Source organism: Sitophilus oryzae, unplaced genomic scaffold (assembly GCF_002938485.1).
Source record: "Sitophilus oryzae breed Bouriz unplaced genomic scaffold, Soryzae_2.0 scaffold_863_pilon_pilon, whole genome shotgun sequence".
Classification (NCBI taxonomy): domain Eukaryota; kingdom Metazoa; phylum Arthropoda; class Insecta; order Coleoptera; family Curculionidae; genus Sitophilus; species Sitophilus oryzae.
Window position 1 is genome coordinate 385,444 of NW_022147487.1, and position 23,594 is coordinate 409,037.

Consider the following 23,594-nt stretch of genomic DNA (forward strand, 5'->3'; position numbering starts at 1 on the left):
AGAGAAGTTTACTAACAAAAACGAAGGAAAACAAACATAATCCCGATTGACATGCAAAAACTATCATTGGCAAACACTTGCGCCTGGAAAACGATCAATATTGATTATTTGAGTTGCCCGAAATAGACGTTGGAGTATCTAGCGTCCTAGAAAGACTAAATTTGAGTAAGTAAACTGGGTTTTTGCGGTGCACACATGTTCCGGAGTGTTTATAATGAAAAATAAACCTCATTAACGGATAACATAAACGATGTTCGGTAAGAGTACATTTGTTTGAAGTTTCTGGATTAATTTGTCTTGATCGAAAGAAAGTTATATTTTTTTAAAGGCAAAATCCAAAAAACATGTCTATAGAAAAATGAACATATAAGTTGGTGTGTAAGTCATTAAAATATTTGAACAAATGCACGTCGCAATGGTTGTCACAGCTAGTTTTTTAATTTTAGACTGTTCAGCAATCGTTCACCGTTACGTCATCATAATTTGTCAAATTCGAGTTTAAGGGTGCGTCTGAGATCAGTTGATATTGTTTAGAAACTTTTAAGTAAGTTCCTATATTTATTGACTAGCGTGTACCCGCGACTTCGTTCGCGTCGAATTAATCATTTGTAATGGTAAAGATAAAGCAAAGCAAGCATTTCCATTAACATACAAACTGGATCAAAGTTTCTCACATTTATGTCAGCATGAGAAAAAACAATATGGCGATATTATTACGTATATAACTTGGTAATATTTGAGGGGAAGTTTTATCTCGTTGGAATTTGACTTTCGAAAAATCCGTTTGCCAAAAATAAGCTTTTTACCTCAAGCAGTTTAAGCAGAATCGTGGTTAATCAATTACCCAACTTTTTGGAACACCCTGTATGATTTTTTAAAACAAATTAAAATATGTAAAAAAAACAAAATAAATTATGCTTGTCCAAGCGTTTTCCCGAAATACTAACCGTTTTTTAAATAACAAATATTGTAATGTTTGAGGGGCGTTTTCACCCTCTTAGAATTTGAGATTCGAGAAACCCCTTATCGAACCTCTACACCCCACAGTCAATCCGTTTGCCAAAAATCAGCTTTAAACGTCAAGCAGTTTAAGCAGAATCGTGATTACTCAATGGTCATATTTTATGAAACACCTTGTATAAATTTTTAAAAAATCTTAAAATATGTAAAACAACAAAATAAAATATACGTGTTCACATAGAGAGTTTTTCCAAAAAACTCACCGGTTTTTAATAAAAAATATTCTAATATTTGAGGGGTGGTTTCACCCCCTTAGAATTCGATTTTCGAAAAATCCCTTCTTATCGAACCTCTACACCCTAAAGTCAATCCGTTTTCCAAAAATCAGCTTTTTACGTCAAACGCTTTAAGCAGGATCGTCATTAATCAATGACCGGATTTTTCGAAACACCCTGTATACATTTTTAAAAAATCTTAAAATATGTAAAAAGACAAAATAAAATATACGTGTTTAAGCGTTTTTTCGGAAACTTGGCCGTTTTTTAAATAAAAAATATTGTAATATTTGAGGGGTGGTTTCACCCTCTTGAAACTGGAATTTCGAAAAATCCCTTCTTATCGAAACTCTACACTTATAAGAAATCTAATTTGGTAATAGTTTGATGTCTTCGATGACGTGCAAGCCAACTTACTACAGGAAATAATCAGTGAATAGAGAGTGGTAAAACGTATAAGAGTTTGGTCACAGAGAATGAAACGAAGAAAAAACCATTGCAAAAAATTGAAAGGAAAATTCCCATAATGAAGTTGTTTTTCCCTAGAAAAGTCAACGGCACATTTAGCACCTTTTTCACCGCCATAGAAATGCTTTTTTCCATGTTCTATTTCCCATCTTCGCACAACCTAGGTTGGCAGAGCCGGACTAAGCATATAAAAATCCCTTTGACAATACAGTAGTTGATGTCTGAAACGACTTATTTTTATATCATATACAGAATCGGAAATTAACTGCCAGTGTTTCTCAAACTCTCTGCATAGAGTGATTTCAAATAGTACACCGATTTTTTCGAAAATGAACTTTCTTTATTGACTTTGACATCTCAATTATTACATATAATACAGGGTTTCAAAGATAAGATGGATATTTATCTTAATTTTACTAATTTTTTTCACACTTGATAACGGTCAGTGCGAGGGGTGTCTCACTTGGGTAAAAAATGTACACGTACTGCCAAAATATCCTTCCACTTCTAAGCGACTGCCAGTGACTATGAGAAGACTGCCTATGACTGCCATGTAATTATTATAGACGACTGCCATAAGACTGCCGATGACTGCCATAAGACTGCCAATGACTGCCAGCGACTGCCAAGAAAATGTACATGTAATTCCAATAGTGAGACACCCCTCGGGTCAGTGATACCTACTTCTTACCGAATCGTTGTGCAAGTTAAATAAATAAAGACAATAAAAAGCAAAATAAAACACTAAAGCACCACAATGCACCAAAACACTTTTACTTTTACACTGGAAGCGCGTTTCGCTAACCATGTTAGACTAAATTAAGACAGTCTTAGCCATCTACTGATGATACTACCATGGTTAGGGAAAAGCGCGTCGAGTGTTTAAAAATTATAGTATTTTGGTGTATTGTGTGATGAATTGGTATTTAATTTTGCTTTGCGTTAAAAAATAGAATTTTTGTAAATCAGGGTTAGCGAAACGCGCGTCCAGTGTAAAAAAAAGTGTTTTGGTGTATGGTGGTGATTTAGTGTGTCTTAGGGCTTGTTGTAGACAATTCTCTGAAATGGATCATGCATATCGACGCTTTGTTGAAAAAATTAAGCTCTGCCTGTTTTACATTAAGATCTGTTTCTAAGGAACTTGACTTGTCAGTGGCTAGAACTGTTTATTATGCATATTTTGAGTCGCACCTCAGATATATGTCCTTCCATTCTGGGATGGTACGTGTCGTGCGACTCAATTTGATCGCATTTTCAAGCTCCAGAAGAGAGCTGCTCGATATTCACTGGGACTAAACAGCAGAACTCATTGCCAGGACTTTTTCGGCCAGTTTTACCAACTCTTCCTTCCTTATTTATATTTGAATCCGTTTGCCTAATACGTAAGTATGTATCAGCTTCTCAAGAAAAGCCATTTCAAACTTATCCACTCAAGAACGCGGAGCAAGATCTTTATCTACCTACCTTACGCTCAGAGTTAGTTAAAAGTTCAATATTATACAACACGAGAAAAATGCACAATTACCTGCCATCATTTTCTTCATTTCGCAAAGCATTGAAATCTTATTTAGTAGACAAGGCCTTCTACCCCGCAAATGACTTATATTTTGATGATCGAATTTGATCTTGTAAATACTGGTCTAATATTTGCTATTACTATATTCACTAGAAATATAGTAAATATTTTTGAATCTTATTTTTGTTTTTTTTTTTGTTCTTTGACATTGTATATATATATAAAGCGGATTTGGTTTTAAGTATTTAATACTCATTTTCCAACTACAGCCTATTGCTGCCTTCCGTTACCCTACGCCACATCTCGATTTAGAGCGTCATCAGCTTCTAGGTTACGAGCTGCCATTGCTTCCATAACCGTTCCGTTCAGGATTTTCTAGGTCTACCTCTCTTTCTTCTGCCCTGGGAGCCCATTGAAAAACTCTTTTTGGCCACCTGTTCTCCGGCATACGCAGAACATGTCAAACCATTTTAAGCTGGATTTTCGATTCGATCCAGTACTGTCTCCTCCGATGCATTCATGATACGCCTGACCTCGATGTTTTGTCTTTTTTTCCATCCTAGATATACCTGCACTTCTTCTAAGGTAGTCCATTTCAACAACTTGGATTTTGCGCTTCGCGTCTGCACTCAGAGTCCTGGCTCTGAACCATAGCAAAGAACCTGACTCCACCAATGTTCTTCCAAGTCTCTTTTTAGTTGTTGCAGATAAGTTTCAGTCCCACCAGAGGCTGTTAAGACATCCAATAACTTGTTTGCTCTTCTGAATTCGGGTTTTGTATTTCTTCTTTGTCCAAACCCTCGTTGTTGATAGTAGCACCCAGGTATTTAAATTTGTCTACTTGTTGAATCTGGACGTTATCATTAATGAAGACTTCAAAACAAGTGTTGGAATTGACAGCTAAGTATTCGGTCTTCTTTAGACTAACCTGAAGTCCCCATTTGTTGTATACTTGATAAAGCCTCTTAGTCATGAACTCTAGATCGTATGAGTCCTGCGCAATCACGACCTGATCGTCTGCAAAGCTCAGGGTAAATAGTGTGTTGTCCCCAATGGGTATTCCCATACCTTGATATTTCGTCTTCCATTCCCTAAGGGCTAATTCGACGTAAGCGTTGAAGATCAGAGGAGATAAGCTGCATCCTTGTCGCAACCCTTTTGTGGTGTTAATTGGATTAGATAGCCTGTGTCCTATCTTAACGTACGATTCATTTTCTTTATATAGCTATTTTATTATCTTAAGCAAAGGTCTATCTACTTCTAAGATATTCAATACTTCCCATATCTTGCTGCGGGGAATAGAGTCGTACGCTTTCTCCAAATCAATAAATGCTAGATGGACTTCTTGATCTACTGCTATCTTTTTTTCCATCACCTGCTGCAGGACAAAAAGGTTATCTGTGAAAGATTTCCCCGGTGTGAATCCGCTTTGGTCTTCCGAGATTTGTCACCAATACTGTCCCTGAGCCTACCCTGTAGCACCTTTCCAAAAAGTCTGCTGACCGAACTGTTAATGCTCTAGGCCTCTATAACAAGTGGGGTCGTTACGATTTCCCTTTTAAAGATGGACACTATGTGAGCCACTCGCCATTCTCGGGGTAGTTTACTTTGCAGGCAGCACTGGTTAAATAGCTCTGCCAGACGCCAGCGCAGTCTTTGGGTTCCACACTTTAACAATTCGGCTACAATATTACCAGGACCTGGTGACCGTCCATTTTTCATTCTTTTGAGACTTTGATGTACTTTTCTTTCGCTTATCATTAAAGTGCCTGCAAGGTTGTTCTCATCTTCTACTGCTTGGAATTCTGGTCGGTTTTCTGTCAGTAATTCTGCATAGTAGTTGCGCCATTTTAATTGCTCAAAGAACCCTAAACACGCCTCGGATATTCTTTACGACGACAACTGGCTACGAAACGGACTATGCGAATCTTTGACATTGTAAACATTTATAAATGTTTATTTTAAACAATAAGACTGAAAATGTAATAATTTGTATACTTGTTTTGGATTCTCTTTTGTTTGTTTACTTTACTTTGTCTACAAATTAGTAAAATTTTTTGACAATAATTTATATTATACATATATTATATGGCGGAAAAACACTTGAACTTAAAATTTCTTTTTCAACAGAAAATAATTTGTCGACAAATTCCGTCAATGCGTCTCTGCAGGCCGTATTAATATTAAACAATGCGACCGAGCTGTGGCGAAAGAAGCAACACAGGGCAGAAAGAAGAAGAAAAGAAGAAGAGGAGTCTTATTTTATGAACCGTTGCCGAACACATGGGAATGAACGGCGCGGCGGACGGACGCGACCAGTTTCCAGTGAGAACAAGCAGGAGCAGAAATCGTGGAGGGCGAGGGGTGAGGAGGAGTGCGGCGGGGGGAGAGGTCTTGAAACGCACCTGTTGCGTATAATTCGATGCGGCGGACAGACTCGCGGGCACCGCGGCTTGTGCATTCGAATGCCACAGAAATACGTAAAGGTAGAGGCTAGTGCTTTCAATCCTTACATTCCGGGATTATGGTTTTTTGATGCCGGTTTTTCGGCAGCATATTCGGAATTTGCCGACGTATTAGTCGCGTAAAGTACCGACGTATTAGACTAATAATACGTCGGCGATTTACGATGCGTTCAAAATATTGTTTCTTTCTTCGCAAGTTTCTAAATCGGATTAATTTAATCTATATCTGTAATTCGTATATTTTTATGATTGAAGCGTTTTTTAAACCACTACCACTGCGAACGGCAGCTTTTCATCGGAGAGCAGTCGTGGGATAAGATATTTCACTAGAGAGAAAATTAATCAGTAATAATTAACAAAAGATATATGGATATTGGGCGCCAGGCATGTACAGAGAAAGAAAACACAGTTGTATAATACTTAAAACTAATGACTATATTTATTCATGACGTTCTTTGCTGATACATGACATTGTAGAGTTCTAGTAAATATATAGTGATTATATGTCAAAGAAAGTGGTGGTAAGAGTCGTACTAAATATCAATGAAAACAACTACGATAAAATACAGGACATGTAAAGTTTAAGAGAAAATATAAAATGTAGCATTACTTTAATTAATTTGATATATTCCATATGATGCTAAATCGAAGATGTTACAACCTGTAGATTCTAGAATCTATGTTTGATTATCCATCTATTAAAATAGTGCAATAATATCTATAAAAGTAATACCATTAAAAGACGTAATGCAATGAAACCTAAGATCTAAATTATATTTTAAAGATTATATTGACATGAATGTTCTTAACAATCTAACCACTGAACATAGTCTGTACGATATTACTTAAGATGTAGGTACGTTATTGTTTAAGACTGAAAATGTTTTAGCTGTTAAATGTAAAACTAGAACTTAAATATACACTTAGCTGTTCTTTTATGTAACCTTGCTTCAAACAGTAGCAGCGTGAGGTGGTCTAGCATCTCTGTACTGTCTGTCGGCGATCCTGTTGGCCAAAACAACAAAAGGGGCCAGATTGAGGACACCATGAATCCTTACAGCCGTAGCTACTGACTAGGCTTAGAAATGGGAGTGAAGCAGCACGGGGCTCAAGGCACATCCACGCTGGGGCACTCTATGTGTAAGACAAATCAATCCTACTGGGGACACTTGTCCATGGGACATCCGTCCATAAGATAGTGGCACAAGAGAACACTACTAGGACCTTGAAAAATAGTCCATACCTTGGACACTTGTCTGTAAGACAATGTCCGTCCGTAAGACCCTAAGAACACGAAACTCTTGTTTAAAATCAAACACCGTCTAATAAACAAAATGAACCTACCTCGAAATACTTCCGAGGGCTCAATAAATAATAAACAATCTGTCCTTTCTTCCAAATGACATCTGGAGGACAAAAGCAAAGGGAAGCCAACGTGCCAGCCAAATACAAATACAAGTTGGGACATCCGTAACCCTACCCTAAAAATATTCACTAATAATATCGAATCTAAAAGGAAAATAACTCAGCTTTACCTGTAGCTTCGAAATGGCAGCTGATTCAGATAATACAGCCAGATTTAAATGACCACCATTTCTCAACACTGGGACTAATGGCGTCTAAGAGGCCAAACGGTCCAACCAAAAGTGAAGTTAGATCACAGAGAATTGACAGAAGCGATGTTGACAGTGCGTGCTCCCACAGAGCGATACCAGGGTTGTGTCAAACAATAACAGGGTTGTGCCAAACAATAACAGGGTTGTGCCCAGACATCATATATCATAATCAAAGACATGTAACGAACTAAAAACGTTACATGATCAATCAGTAATCGTGTGTAGTTGGTTGTTTTCCAGTGATTAGCACATTTCGAGCAGATTGCTAATTAAAAAACATGGATTTTAAGACATTACCAGCTGCACCTGATAAATAAATAGCCTCCAATAATCTGAGATTGCAGATTACTGATAAAAACAAATTTGCGATATGTTGCTTTTTGCTGAGAAATTTAATAATAACAGCTATGGTTCCTACAGAACCGTATATTCAACCACAAATCCTTCCAGAGCAAGCAGGATTCACAAGAGGTCGAGGAACACGTGAACAAATTTTGAATATCCGTCAGATTATCGAAAAGGCCCGAGAATTTAACAATCCGCTCTATATTTCTTTCATAGACTATCGAAAGCTTTGACAAAGTCAAATGGTCAAAACTATGGATGGTTCTTAAAGAAATGGGCGTGCCTCTTCATTTGATTTCATTGATCCAGAATCTCTATGTAAATACCAAAAGTAGAATTACCATCAATGGCGTTACTTCGGAAGACTTCCAGCCTACCTGTGGTGTTAGGCAGGGGTGCATACTATCTCGTCAGTTATTCAATATATATACTGAATATATCATGAGACGGGCATTGGAACATTGGCAAGGGGGGACAACAATTAATGGTCACAAAATTACCAACCTCAGATTTGCAGACGATACGGTCCTTCTAGCAGGAAACGAAGAAGAGTTACTGCAGCTTCTACAATTGGTTGAAGACGAAAGCGAGAAACTTGGACTTGAAATTAATCCCTCTAAAACAAAAATTATGATTATCGACAGGCAAAACAACAACAAACCTGATGTAGTGAGCATTGGTCGTTTTGAGGTTGTAAGCCCAATATATATATATATATATATATATATATATATATATATATATATATATATATATATATATATATATATATATATATATATATATATATATATATATATATATATATATATATATATATATATAGCAGCATATATATATATATATATATATATATATATATATATATATATATATATATATATATTATATATATATATATATATATATTTCCTATATTAATGTATGGCTCCGAGTCCTGGACGATGAGACAGTCAGAAATGAAAAAAATTGACGCAACTGAGATGTACTGTTCAGAATTGCTCAGAATTCCCTGGACTGCCCAGCGAACCAATGAATCCATAATCCAAGAACTGAACATCACAGAACGCCTCTCAACTTCTATACAGTCACGTATACTTAAATATTTCGGTCACGTTATGAGGAGGGATACTGACTGTATGGAAAAACTCATTATACAGGGCAAGGTTCCGGAAAGAAGACCAAGAGGCCGCTCGCCCTCCCGATGGATAGACCAGCTATCAAAAATCACCCACAAGCCACTGCACACGCTTGTACATGGTAATTTTGTTAACTTTGTCGCTAAGGGCTTGTTCAAATAGAAAACTCTTTATAGTAGAATGATTCTGTAATTGAAAAATGGGGAAACACCAGAACGGCACATCAATATGTGCGCCAAGACGACAAGCTTTCGTAACATAAACTTTGGTACGACCGATATCGGAGATGAAGAACTAACCTCTCCCTAAAACCGTCTCAGATACTGGCTTTGCCAAAGCCCTGAGACTGAATAATGTGTTATAACTCACGAAAGGGGGACATAATAGATCTATAAACTCGTGGTAATTACCTTCTCCCCTCCCATACAATCTAGATACAATTTAATCAACAAATAAGTTTTTTAATCCCATCTAGGTTTACTGATTTCTCTAAGATTCAAATGGAATTCCTCAGCCAGTCTCTTCTTATCTCTCTTTTTCACTAAGATTTATCGTGCATAGGAAGCGCATACGCCCGATTATATTAAGCGGGCACGAATATGTGCGAGGCGAGTGAGAGAATCCCAGCCGGAGAATGGGAAAGTTAACGCTAGATGACGCCACAGTCTATATTTCACTCCACGAGTACGAGCGCGTTTAGAATAAGTTAAGCCAGACTGCCTCTTCGCTTAAATTATTTATTATTATTCTGTTCTGTGTTTCTTATATTCAGGTGTATTATCACTGGAATATTTAAAAAAAAAACATGTGCGCCACTGACTTTTTTCTAGTGATGGGAATAATCGAATTATTTTCACCATCGAATAATTAATAATAATTCATATTTCACAATCGAATTAATAATTCGAATTATTTAGTAGTATTATAAATTTAACCTAAAAATAAATTCGTCCCAGCTAGTGCTCGTCTAGGGGCTATTTTAAACAAATTCTGAACCATTGCCATACCTATATTCTATCACCGAATAAAAAATAAAAAAAAATATTCTTTATTCAATGTATTCTATTAACTGTGCCGAAGCCGTTTAATAAATTAAACCATAATTTAAAGTTTAAAATTTAAAAGTGCCGAGTTTATGATTGTTTCAATTCCTATTGAAAAGCTCATATCTAAAATAAAAGCTTCTTCTAAAACGATATAAGTATGTCCTTGTTTACGTGCCGTTCATATTTCGGTATACCCATATTTCTTTTTATTTTATCAGTTGCAATCAATAATTATTTAGAGAAAAGAAAAAAACTAATTTTAGTGTTCGGCAGGTATTCGGTGAAATTTGGGTGAGATGGAAATGAACCAAATAATAGTAGTATTCTTTCGTTCTGAACGAAATGAAAATTTTCACTTAAACTGATTTATTCCTACGTGGTATAGGAAATAACAATGATTTCTGGATTTTTCTATATCGGATCGTTACTTTCTTTGTCGATTCCGTTTATAAATCAGTTTAAGTGAAAATTTTCAGTTCGTTCAGAACGAAAGAATACTACTAATAGTACTATACTAATTACTAATATTCGTATTCGTCCATAAGAGGTTATGTTTTATGTTCATTTGTAATTCGGTTAACCACAGATATAATAGAGAACAACGGCATACGGTCGAATCGGCCTACAAATACGTAAACGTTTACGTACGCATGCGCATTTCTTATATTTTTACGTCTACGTATACGTGCCAGGAGCGGCCGACTCGACCGTATGCAGTTGTTCTCTAATATAAAATACTACTAATTTTTATCTCGATTATATCGAAAAAGATAATTCGAATTAGTTAGTTTTAATTTACTATCGAATTAGTCGTATTATTTAATTCGAATTTTCCCAACACTACTTTTTTCTTTTGACATCAAAATCGTGTAGACCGTTTAATGCCAATTAAAAGGTAGATCTTGATATTTTGTCGAATTCGGCCTCCTTGATGAGATAAACGCAATTTTATTAATCACAATTAATAAAACTAACATAAAAATATAAATAAATAAGAACACCACATATATACCACTTATACCACTTATACCAGAACACCACAGCTAGAATGAAAATACGAAACTCATTGTCAGCATAAAATATTACAAAAGGCCTCAAGCAGAGATGTTGCCTATCTCCTATACTATTCAAAATATACCTGCAACAGGCACTAAAAAAATGGATGCTTAAGTGTAGAGGAATGGGAATCCCCCTAATAAACGAGGACACTCTGTACACCCTATTTTTTGCGGACGACCAGATAGTCCTAGCACAAGATCACGACGACCTTGAATATATGGCAAGGAAGCTGATAGAGGAGTATAAGAAATGGGGGTTGGAGGTAAATACCACCAAAACTGAATGTATGACTGTAGGGTGGCCACAAGAGAACATAGTCTTAGAGGATGGAAGCGTGATAAAAAACTGTGACAAATATAAATATCTCGGATTAAAAATAACTAACGATGGAAAACTCGACGAGGGTATAAAAGATCGAATAATGCAAGGCAGAACGGCAATATCTTATGTTGAATGGTGTACTGTGGGATCAAAGAATCTCTAAAGCTAATAAGAAGAACATATATAATACGGTAGTGAAAAGCATAATAATTTACGGAAGCGAAGTATGGCAGTTGAAAAGCAGAACAGAGAACATGCTATTAGCGACCGAAATGGATTACTGGAGGAGATCTGCTGGAAAATCGAAAAGAGAACAAATAACCAACAACAGAGTAAGAGAGATTATGGGAGCAGAACATACAATTGTGGACGACATAAGAACAAAACAACTCATATGGTTTGGTCATGTGCAACGAATGCCCGACCACAGAATACCAAAACAAATTTTACTGTGGACACCTCGAGGCAGAAATAAAAGAGGAAGGCCGCGACGAAGCTGGAGGGAGGGTGTGGATAAAGAACTAGAAAATAGAGAAATACCTGATGATCTCTGGCTAAATAGAGAAGAGTGGAAGTTAGGGGTGTCGGAAAACGTCGTAGAACGTTCTGAACAAACTTATACAGGGGTGTCCTAGAAATAAGTGCAAATATTTTAACTGGAGTATAGTTCAACCCCAGAAACACGCCTATGAGGTTTTTTTTGCGAAAAAAAAATGTTGAAAATTTAAAATTTTTCTTGACATTTTCCGGGAAATTTGAAAAAACTTTTTAGAGCCACTTGTTTATTCACCTGAGATTTCTCTACGGTGTATCTAAACCTTGCAGTGTTGTAACCTCCTATGTTATCCACATTCTACATAGTTCTACATTTATAAATTCATAGAAAAATTTCTACTCAAAAATTAAGAATGTTAAATTTTCATCAGTGCTCATTATTAATAATTATTATAGAAAAAAAAACACATTAATTATGTTTAGTACTTACCCTTTCAATGAAAACTTAACAAAAACCACCGAAAATTAACTAAAACATTACGTTTATGACGTTTACGAAAATGATTCATCATATTGTTCACAACCAGGTCACAAAAAAGAAATTCCTAAAATGTTTATCGTAATTTAGAATTCAATATTTGTTTTCTTTCATGTTTCTCTGTTTTATTTGAACCACTGATTTACAAAACACCTTGAAAAGCGCACATTACTTTGAATACCGTCTCTTATCGCCACTTTACGAACTACTTTCAATTTAAGACATGTTTCACTCAACAATTTTAAATACGTATTTTGTTTTTTCGCTATTTTTTCGATGTATTTTGACAGCCCGACCGTCGCGCGTTGGCCAAGAGTGCCACGTGTGAACTGGTCCTTTGAGCCGCGCCGTCGTGGCAGGCTTGCGTCAGACGACGATGTAAGCAACGTTGCCGTAGTTACAACAATTTCAAATTCAAGACATTCGAAGCAATCAAATTCGTATTAAATTTTAAAAATAAAACAGAGAAACATGAAAGGAAATAAACAAAACAAAAATGAATTGATTATTAGTCGGACTGTTTTCGATGTATTGAATTCTGAATTACGATAAACATTTTAGAAATTTCTTTTTTGTGACCCTATCAGTAACCAATTCATTTGTGTTTTGTTTGTTTCCTTTCATGTGTTCTGTTTTATTTTTAAAATTTAATAAGAATTTGATTGCTTCGAGTGTCTTGAATTTGAAATTGTTGAAACTACGGCAACCTCGCATGACGCAAGCTCGACACGGCGGCGCGACAAAGGAGCAGTTACCAGTGATGCGCCGCTCTCTTGGCCGGTGGCCGACGCGACGATTGGGCTGTCGATGGAATTGTTGAAATACATAGAAAAAATAGCGAAAAAACAAAATATGTATTTAAAATTGTTGAGTGAAACATGTATTTCCTTAGATTGAAAGTAGTTCGTAAAGTGGCGGTGAGAGACAATAATTCTCAACATTTATTCATTCAGAAAGGTATTCAAAGTAATGTGTGCTTTTCAAGGAGTTTTGTAAATCAGTGATTCAAATTGTGATGAGGCCTATATGAAAATAATGTGTTAAAAATGGGGACACTGTTATTTTAGTAGTTATTATAATAACTACAGCATGTACAAGTAAAGCAGCACAGTGAAGTGTATTTTAGTTAAGTGTATATCGAAAAAGAGAATTGTCACAGTTACAATCTGTCATAAGTATCTTTTTTAATGTTGGGTAAGTTTTTTAATTTAACTTTTTTAACACATTTTTTAACACATTATTAAACATTTAACTTTTAATTTATTTTATGTAATAATATCACAATCTTAAAAATGTAATGAATCTCTGCAAACTCGTCAGGTGTTGTGATTTTATGACTTACTTTTAACATACACTTTCTTGTCCCTATGGCAACACAGTGCGTCGAATTAACTGAAATTCGGGCTTGATCCGGGTAATTGGATGTAGTTGGCAATATCTGCCGGCAGTTCTCAAAATGTTGCGATTATTTTTTTAAATTTTCAAAGTTAAATAACTCGGTTATTTTCAGTTTATTTTAAAAATGGTAAAGAGAAAATTATATATTATAATATAATATATTATATTAATAATATGTTTATTTTGACCAGATCTATCACCCCTTAAAATATCTGCACTCATTTCTGGGACACCCTGTATATATAGAGAGGAGATATATATATATATATATATATATATATATATATATATATATATATATATATATATATATATATATATATATATATATATTTATTACTGACTTTTATTACAATTACTGATCAATATATAGACTTCAGTAAATATTTAGTATTAAAAACTGTGATACCCTTGGAGAAATGAAGCCTTAAATTTTTACTGCAATTTCACAAAATTGAAAATATTTCAAAAACAGTTGGGTTTAAAATGCAATAAACCTAATAAAATTTACCTTTGTTTTAATCTTAGAAACTAAAAATGTAATAATATATAGGGTGTTTGGTTTGGTTTGGTTTTAAAAAATACAACATTGATATTTTTTATTTATTGGGGACACTTTTATCTTGTAGAAATATTTTTAAATTGTAGCTCTAATAGTCCCTTCAACGAACCCAAAACTTACAATTTGCAAAAATCCAATCGTTTTTGCTTCAACATACTCCGTGTCGGCATGTGAGTGAACAGCTCTGTATATATTATTTAAAGAAATCGAGAGATAAAAACACAAGAAAAATTAACGAATTCACTACTGTCTACACTTCAAGCATAAGACCGCAAACACATACCAATTAATGATCAGGATGAGTCACCAAATTGTTACTCCTTGTTGATAAATAAGACTGAAAAAGAATACTTAGCCCCTATCTCATCTGATTTTCTTCGAACGCCTTGTCTTTCTGTGAACTGCGCTTTAGTCACTGTTTGACTTGCTCATCAGTTTCGATTAAAATTCAGTAGTAATAATTAAGCAACTTATTTTTTATTTGTTTCGCTGGTAGGCGTATTCGTTATTTAGATAAAAGTATTTTTAGAATAAGTTCTAAATGAATGTTAATTTTACATGCAGTCTTGCATTCCCTAGATTTATTAAATATCTAGTTAAACTTAGATAATATTGGATTTCATTCTTCTTGACTCACTTTGCAAATCTACATGGTATCTGATCTATTAGTATCAAAAATATTATGGAAGGAGTAAAATACAAATAGATGTATATATATATATATATATATATATATATAGTGTTAACTATATATATATATATATATATATATATATATATATATATATATATATATATATATATATATATATATATATATATATATCTCCCCACGAGAGATGGCCCATGTTTTTTAAACACCCTGTATAATCTTACTTAGAGAAAGATTGGATGAAATTTATTTTCTTGTGAATAAAGTGTGCTACATCTTTGTATTTTACTCCTTCCATAATATTTTTACTAATAGATCAGATACCATGTAGATTTGCAAAGTGAGTCAAGAAGAATGAAATCCAATATCTAAGTTTAACTAGATATTTAATCTAAGGAATGCAAGACTGCATGTAAAATTAACATTCATTTAGAAACTTATTCTAAAAATACTTTTATCTAAATAACGAATACGCCTACCAGCGAGACAAATAAAAAATAAGTTGCTTAATTATTACTACTGAATTTTAATCGAAACTGATGAGCATGTCAAACAGTGACTAAAGCGCAGTTCACAGAAAGACAAGGCGTTCGAAGAAAATCAGATGAGATAGGGGCTAAGTATTCTTTTTCAGTCTTATTTATCAACAAGGAGTAACAATTTGGTGACTCATCCTGATGCATTAATTGGTATGTGTTTGCGGTCTTAATGCTTGAAGTGTAGACAGTAGTGAATTCGTTAATTTTTCTTGTGTTTTTATCTCGATTTCTTTAAATAATATATACAGAGCTGTTCACCACATACGACACGGAGTATTGTAGCTAAACGATTGGATTTTTGCAAATTGTAAGTTTTGGGTTCGTTGAAGGACTATTAGAGCTACAATTTAAAAATATTTCTACAAGATAAAAAGTGTCCCCAATAAATAAAAAATATCAATGTTGTATTTTTTTAAAACCAAACCAAACCAAACACCCTATATATTATTACATTTTTAGTTTCTAAGATTAAAACAAAGGTAAATTTTATTAAGGTTTATTGCACTTAAACCTAACCGTTTTTGAAATATTTTCAATTTTGTGAAATTGCAGTAAAAAATTTAAGGCTTCATTTCTCCAAGGGTATCACAGTTTTTAATACTAAATATTTACTGAAGTCTATATATTGATCAGTAATTGTGTTGCAATAATAAAAATAATACTACCTTATACACAGTGTCTAAAAATTTATTTTAAATAATTTCTAGCTTTAAACGGCAATAACTTGTTTAATTTAAATGGAATGCCCTGTATATTTTAGGAGAATCAGATGCACAATTTAATTGTCTATCAAATTATATTATACCACTTTTCACCTAACCACTAATTTTGACTTATTTTTAAAAAAATAATCCTATTATTTAATTTTTAGTTTGTTTTGATGCTAGTGATAACGGACGATGAATATTCAAAACTTAATTCATATACTTCTTAAATTTACTGTCAACGAAGCAAGCAAAATCAAGATAACCAACTATCATTGTTGTTCGGACCTTATATGTACTAGTTTTATACGGAATTTAAAAATAAATTTTGATAACAGCCTTCTTTTATTTAACCAGGCTACAGAAATATGCTTAAATCAGCCTGATCTACTTTCCGAACCATTCTGTATATTCTTGTTGTTGTATCTGTACCCAATTTGTCGACTTCCTTTAATGAGTTTTCTACGAAATATTGCCGAAATATTGCTCTCAAAGCCGTTTAAACATTTATACTCCGTCTCAATTCCAATTTGAAAAGTTTATTGCTTCAAAAATTAGTTTTTTACTGTTCGCATGTGGGAGGTGCATAATAAGAGTGCACTTCTCCGTATCGAAAAATCAGTAAATATTGGTTTTTCTTATTTTTCTTTTTTTAACTGCAAATTTATAAATCGCAGAAAAAATTGTGCTGAATAATACGCCTTAAAATTTTCATGTATGTTAAAGTTGAATATACAGGGTGTCATTGAAATGGTGTAAAAAAAATGGTGTAAAATCGGGGGGTGATAGTACTCCTAAAAATAGTAAAAAAAGTTCCTATGAGTGTAGGGCAGAAAATGCATATTAAGGGAGTTAGGGGCACTGAAATACTACCATGACTTGGTTTCTTCGTTTCTTGTTCACTATTATTAAAATCTTAATTATTAGATATTAATACATCTGATATCATGATATTCGGGTATATCGTCGATTTTAAAATAAACTAACTGTTTCTATCTTATTTTTAGCTTCCCAAGTAGCAAATTTTATTTTATAAAGGTTGTATAAACAGCTATGTGATAATTTTTATAGGATACCTCAATTCATATAACGTGCTATATGACCGTAATATGATAGCTTTACAACCAAAGAAGGCCCATTTTTATACAACCGTTTAGTAGTATAGGAGTTCTATAAAAAGGGTATACAACTCTTATGCAACTATTTACATAGCGTTATATAACTATTATAAAACTTGTTTTATTGTGTATTACGTGGTCACATCTAAGAAACAGAACAATAAAAACATTTAATCATTTAGCGAGGTACAAGAGCAAATTATATTTTAAGCGTGTCGTAAAATGAATCTAGAGGATGTGGATTGTTAAAAAGGAGACTTTACTCGACAATGAAGATGGCGGGTAGAGCCAGAAGGTACAACAAATATGTAATATAAAAAATCATTAATAGGGTTTGAAAAGTAGGGACAATTTTTGTTGCGCCGAAAATTTTACTGGTAGATTATAGGCATGTATTTGGCAAAAAATTAAAGCGCTTTAATTTCGATTAAGGTTTACATATAAATTTAAACAATATAATAAAATAAAATTTTCAAAAATTCTTGTTTTTAATTTAATTAAACACTTTATTACTGTATGTGGCAATCTTATCACAAAATAGTTCCCAAAAATAACATTTTACAATGTATTTTGATGTTTTTAATTTTGCTTCATATAATGGCGGCCATAGACCATACAAAAATTCTGCCTTAAACATGGCGAATTATAATGCAACCATTTTATTATAAATGAATCCCTTAAATAAGTCTTTGTTGTAAAATAAAACGGTATAGGATAAATATCCATCATTACGCAGAATTTCCAGGCACTATAAAACTATTTTGGACATATTGAGATTTGTGACAAATAGATGTTGCCAAATCTCATTTGATTAGTATTTAAACTAACAAACATGATCAGATTTTCATGGATTCATGCACGCAATGCATTTCATGCGTGCCCGACGAGTGAGCGGCAACCTAAGGACTTAGAAAAACAACAATAAAACAATACAAACATTACTACAGTAAAACTTTTACACCAACGTAGCAACAATGCTTTGAAGAAGCCAGACAACCCGAGAGATTTTGGCTTTTGGGAATCCAGGTAATTCTCGGGATTATTGCCGTAATTTCGAGGAGTTTTTTCTTACATGCTCTTTATAACTACCACTGCGTTTGTTAAGTTTTTTCCAACTTTGTCCAGAATTCATAATAGCTGTGATTGATTATACTCGTACGTAGATATTACTTTTGCAACAACAACAATAACAAAATAAATAACTAGGTATACCACTTAAATTAAAATGAGGTTATATTATACATTACCAGTTTTATAATGCAGATATTACAGTGAATTTATTTTGTTAATCACAATTTTATCATATAAGGCTATATAACTGTGTTGTATACAGCACCGTAGTTTAATGCAATAAAACGTTCTATCATACAACGTAATACAACTTTAATAAGACAAGTTTAAGTTACTATTATATGATCTTGTGACTACTAGTTATATGAATATTATAGAACTCTTACATGGTGGGTATAAGAGTCTAATAAAATAATATGTTTGTTATCATATAGTATTGTCTTATTAAGTATTATATCATACTAAAAGAAATTATCGTTTAATGCGTTATAGAATACGTTGTAAAAATCACTATAAAATAGTTTAATATGACAACTTTAATTGAAAAACAGAATGGTCGAAATCAAACGCTTAATAAAATCAAGTAGTCCTTAAGACAACGCTATTCGACTGTTATAAAACAATTCAATCCTTTTAGAATTTCTTTTTGCCACTTGGGTCATATCTAGAGAAAATTTCAAGACACCACCTCAAAACTGCTATAAACAACACGATGCCTAAAGAACTAAAATTTACATATAAAAATTAAGATACCGTTAATAGCTTTCACTTACCAGACCGTACACAGGCCGAGAAAGATTTTAGGGAATTCCATCTGGTTATTACACCATTCTACAAACGCGTAAAGCAATAAAAACCTCTTAAAGTACTTAATTTTTATTTTATACAGTGTCTCTATCTCTTTCACTCTTTTATATCGAGATTGAAGAAGAAGTTAGTTTAGATGGCTAAGAGCGTGTAATAGTGGCATTGGAATGTTGTGAAAAAGTGGGTCAGATTTAGCACTTATTTTTTAAGAAGCATACTTTAGTAATGTCTATATTTCTGTAATACCGTCTGATCAAAAAAAAAACGGCGTCAAAGACGGCTGGGAATGACAATCGATGGTAATTTTGTCGAGGGCAATCTCTAGACACGATTGAATCTCAGAGAACTTCATTCAAAAATTAACACTAATTATAAAAGATCAAAAAGGAATTTCACCCAGGCACACAAAATTATTATTTCTGGGAACTTTAAATTGTGTCTGAACATATTATTTTTACCCTATCATAACACCTTTTAAATATCATATTTTTTTTATTTTTTAGTGATACCATACGATAAAAAAAGGCGTCAAAGACGGCTGAGAAATGACAATCGATGATAATTTTGGCGGAGGTCAAGCCATAGACGTCAGTTACTTAGCCCGTACACTACTTTATTTTTTAATTGCGCTTACTGCCAGTTGGCCTTAAGAAGAATTTATTTTTGTCAAAATAACATTCCAAATATTAACAGTGGCAGCGCTTGTAAAAAGCACATTTAATTACCTAGCGATATAATTATCTAAATATTTCTCTTAAATTGTTTATGCTGGAAAAGAAAGTGGAACGTTAAAAACCTTCTTAGTTAAAATCGGTTGTTAATATTGGATAAATACCACTAAATACCATGCAATTAAGACTAAGTAGCTCGTATGTTAAAATGACCGAAAACATTACAATCCATTTAACTATGGATATTATGTAAAGATAACAGTCATTGGATAAAATCACCAAATTATTTGTACAAATAGTTATTTTTTATACCGAAATGATTAATCCACGATTTCGGGAGACGATAATGCAATTTTATCGTCGTGTATAAACAATATTTTTTTCCATAGCCAGTTACGTTTTAAAAAATATTCAGAAATTATTATTTCAAGAAATTTATTACGAGTAAAAAATATTGTGCTGGGTTGGCGTTGGTTTCTATGTAATTTGACAAATAAATAAAGCTGTCTCTTTAGTTGTCAGTTTTGAGTCAATATTTTTTAATTCTCTTTCGTGTCGATTGCTGATTGAACTTGAGCTAGAAATGGCTCAAAACGAAATAAGTAAATTGCCAACAGATATTCAGGCTGAGGCGACAGACGCCATATCCAAACTACTTCCATTTAAATTCCGAATAACTTATGAAAAGGAATACAGTTTTTTTCAAAAATGGAAACAATTAAAAAACGTGCGAGAAGTTGTAACGTTTTAATAAAACGATACTATTGGCAACCCAACATACAGCCTACCGAATTAGTTGTGACTAATTTCGGATACTCTGTTGATCGTACTTGCCCTTGTCTGCGCAGAACTAGAGCATCTTCTTGACTATCGGAAGTCACCATTTTTGATTCAGATTTCGTGGCTTAAACATCGACATACTTATCTGAAGTCATCCGAGAAAGTTTAAACTTTTTAATTCTATTAACCTTTGAAATGTAGTCCTAATGGTTCCTGGCATTTGGGGAAGGAATCAATTTTAAGATTTCATGGGTATTTTGGTGATTTTCTAAACGTGGTTTTGGTTGTCCTGTCATAAGTTTAATTTTTGAGTAAACCCTCAGCATCGTGAGGGTACGAGAGCCTGTATCTATGATCCATGTTTGATTTCCACATGGCTGGTGGTATTGCAAGGGGCTGTTCGAGGCTGTGGTAGATTGGGGATGAGCTCCCACACCTAGCGTCCACACACCATCCCGAAGGATGAGCCAAAGCCTGGAATTGCACCGGATAATCAGGCCAGATTTCATTTTTTTTTGTTAAATCATTTCAAATCTATTTACGTACTGTTGACGAATTACCTAATTAATTATGTAATTATTGGATATCATTTTTGGATTTCATTATTAAAATATAGCTTTCTTAATTTTAAATATACAAATTTTTATATATTTTAATATCTTGTCAAGTATTTTGTGATGGTGTCACTTGTGTGACATATTTATTTAATTAACTTTTGAGTGATTTACGGAATTATGTGCGCATACAACAAGGTTCATGAACTGCGTTAGTTTGGGTACTCATTTAATTTTATTTTGCGTAATTTAATATTAATATGTCAATGATTTTTAATCAACAAAACAAGTGATAGTAGTTTTTTATCATACATTTAAATGTTGACTACTTATTCCTTCATCCACATCAATTACTGTCCTTGTTTAATATTTTTTTAATTATAAATAAATTTAATTTGGGGTAAAGAGATCTATTATTTCTAAGTGAATGTCCTGGCGCCCAATAATTATTGTTTTATTGATTAATTATAACACCTAATAAAGAAAATAAAAAAAACGAACCTACGACTGCTCGCAAAGACGAAAAGCTGCCGTTTGCATTGTGTCAAGAAAACGTTACAACGTATCTTCGCTGTTAAAGTATTATTTAATCTCCTCTTGCGGTTAAAGTACTATTTTATCTACTACTTTTGATAGATATAAGGCAATTTTAACAGTTGCCATGGAAAAAAATAATTTATTATTGTTTCAACTAAATGCTCACTTTGGAGATAAATACTGAAGTAGATGATTACATGTTGTAGACTTGAGTGTTGATTAATATTTCTCTATGATGTCTTTTGTCTTTATATAACTTATATCCGAGAAAACTACAGAAACTATAAATACGTTGAAACATTGGTTCCCGATAGATCACCGATCGAGTTAAGCGAATTTAGAGGATCCGAGAGGATGGATGGGTGAACGTAAGGAAACTCGGTCATGCTGTTGCCACGACAAGAGTGTGAAATCTATTGACCACAATGCTCATTCTCTCATGAGTAAGAGTGGATTTAGCAAAAGCAAAAACACCCCTCTTTAACAAATTCCGAAATAAAATATTCTGCTGTAGAACACTAGATATATTTTCTAGTGTTTTTGTTTAATATGGTTTCAGTGCAGCCAATCAGGGCCAATAAAAGAACAATTATAAATACTACATAACCTCAATAAGAAACAAACACTTTCTGTATGTTTTTAATGCTACAGAGGTACAGAAAACAAGATGAAACTTGCTCTAGCTCATATTTCAATTCAACAGTATCAAGTGATACAGTACCTATATAGTTTGAACATGGTTTATCTTGTAAGTTATAGAGAACAAGTATAAGGGGATAGCATCAAAAACAAAGGAAAAAACATTTCTGGATTCAATTTCTACGTGTTCCATGCAGTCTACATCAAAAACAAAGATGGAGAATGGATAAATACTACATAACCTCAATAAGAAACAAACACTTTCTGTATGTTTTTAATGTAACAGATATACAGAAAACAAGATTCAACTTAAGTTATATAAAACTTGATCTTGCCCGTATTTTATCTCAACTTACAGGTACAAAACCGAGTGAGACGGAAGATAATTATACATTATAATGAAGCTTCTGATGATAATTACCTTTTAGTAAAATTAAATTCGAATTCCAAAAATATCTGGTTTCTCCTTGTGGCTGTCGCTGAATAAATGTTAGTTTTTGCAGACTACATGTCTGTTACTTGGTACGAACAAACACAAATCAAGTAAAACACTACTGTGTTGACACTATAGCACTAATTCAACATGCGAGTACGGAATGTTTTCGAGCGTTTACGACACTGCGGTAGCGAGAACACTAAAAAGAACCGTTTTTTCGGTTGCAGCGTACTAAAGATCGGGTAAACTAAGGAAATTGACACCCACACGCGGCCGTTTCACTTTTTATTACTTTAAACACTATTTTAATGCGCGTTTTGTAGACTTAAAGACGACTTTAATAACAATAACAACAACTGGTAGGATATAATCTCGCGACGTCGACTGCTAGCTAGCAGTAGTAGTGGTTCTGCTGCTTGCGGAATCTGCTGGTGTCGGTTCTGCGTGGTGGTACCTACGGACGACGTACCACATTCTCTTCTCGGTCGTGGCACGTCAAACCAGGTGGATATTACCCGTTTGAAGGATAAAACTGAAACTCGAACGACAGGTGGACGATGGTGTGGTTGGGTCGCGTCTTTCTGTAGCAGGTTGGAGATCGATTCGCCATCGGCAGCAGGAGAAACCATGCGGACGGTGTGTTGCAGGAATCGATATCGATACAGAGAGCGCGACTCTTAGGCGATCTCTTACGACAAGGGTAGTTTCGATTCTCTTGGAATTTTATTAATATTTTTTTCAATGGTATTAAAACTCGTACTGTTTTTTCATCTTTAAGACAAATTAAGCGGGACAACTGCTGTCTCTCCCATACTTTCCCTCAAAACTATTATAATTTGAGGTCGTACCAAGACATATTCAGATAGAATATAAAACTCTACAT

The 23,594-nt window shown here is 33.7% G+C and overlaps 1 protein-coding gene across 1 annotated transcript in view; it reads right to left on the reverse strand.

Annotated features, from left to right (window-relative positions):
- LOC115890345 (protein decapentaplegic-like) overlaps positions 1 to 23,254 on the reverse strand; it is a 114,657-nt gene extending 91,403 nt beyond the window's left edge. The window contains exon 1 of the mRNA XM_030910539.1: positions 22,697 to 23,254. The gene's annotated coding sequence lies outside the window, so the exon portion shown is untranslated. The remainder of the gene's footprint in view (positions 1 to 22,696) is intronic.
- Positions 23,255 to 23,594: the final 340 nt, after the last annotated feature.